Raw genomic sequence first — 950 nt, 5'->3', positions numbered from 1 at the left:
TAGCTGCTTTCAACACAGCAGCTGCCCTCTACACAGTAGCTGTTCTGTACACGTGTGACTGGTCCACATAAGTACATTATGGCGCAAACCCTGTCACATACACCTGTATTTGTATGGGTGTATGGGATGGGGTTGACGCGATGATATCATCATGCCGGGTACTCATATGTGGGCATATCTGCATGTGGGTGGACCGCCTGGAGATGGATAGAGGATCGGTGTCTTGGTTCCTAAGACCATCGGAAATATGTGTTTTCCAGTGGTCTCAGGCGACCCCTGTGAAAGGGTTTTTCGACCCCGAAAGGGGTCGCAACCCAGAGGTTGTGAACCACTGCTCTATGTACTTAGGGATGGTGCTAATGAACTTTTTAACACCTAAGTACGTCAGAGGCCAGGCTGGCCCAAAAAGTAAGGGAGAAGAAGTCTGCCTATCAGCATGGCCAAGGAGTTATCCTGATCAAAAAAACTGTATCCTGAATTATTACTAATCTTCAATGATAAACTGTTACTTCCCTAGTAAACTCCATAATCATAGAGTACTGTCTGTGAGTTCTATGTGGCCACTGCAATGAATTACCAAACGGAGCAGAGAAGTAGAGCGTGCCATGGAAGGAACAGCTAATGTCAGAACTGGTAAAAATGGTTGGAGAGAGGAAGTAGGTCTGACCTGCATTTCATATGAATCAGCTTTGGCTGGTGTTTGTTCTCTCTCCACCATAAAAATTAGAGATCAGAAAGCCCCACCATGTCATGTTTACACTTTCCCAAACCAATTTCCTCCTTCCTATAGGCAACATTTTCACTTTTAGCCGAGTTTTAAAAATTTACTTTGTTGAGCAGCCAGTCCACAGAGAGGACCACATGGCCAGCCCCACTATGAGACTTGATGCCCCTCACTGGCCCATGGCCCTGCGGGGGACAACACCAGTGACACAGTGTGGGAATTGCGC

The sequence above is a fragment of the Echinops telfairi genome, unplaced genomic scaffold (genome assembly GCF_000313985.2).
Source record: "Echinops telfairi isolate 266 unplaced genomic scaffold, ASM31398v2 ScPeMD7_18;HRSCAF=68, whole genome shotgun sequence".
Taxonomy (NCBI): domain Eukaryota; kingdom Metazoa; phylum Chordata; class Mammalia; order Afrosoricida; family Tenrecidae; genus Echinops; species Echinops telfairi.
Note: the sequence above shows the minus strand (reverse complement) of the source record.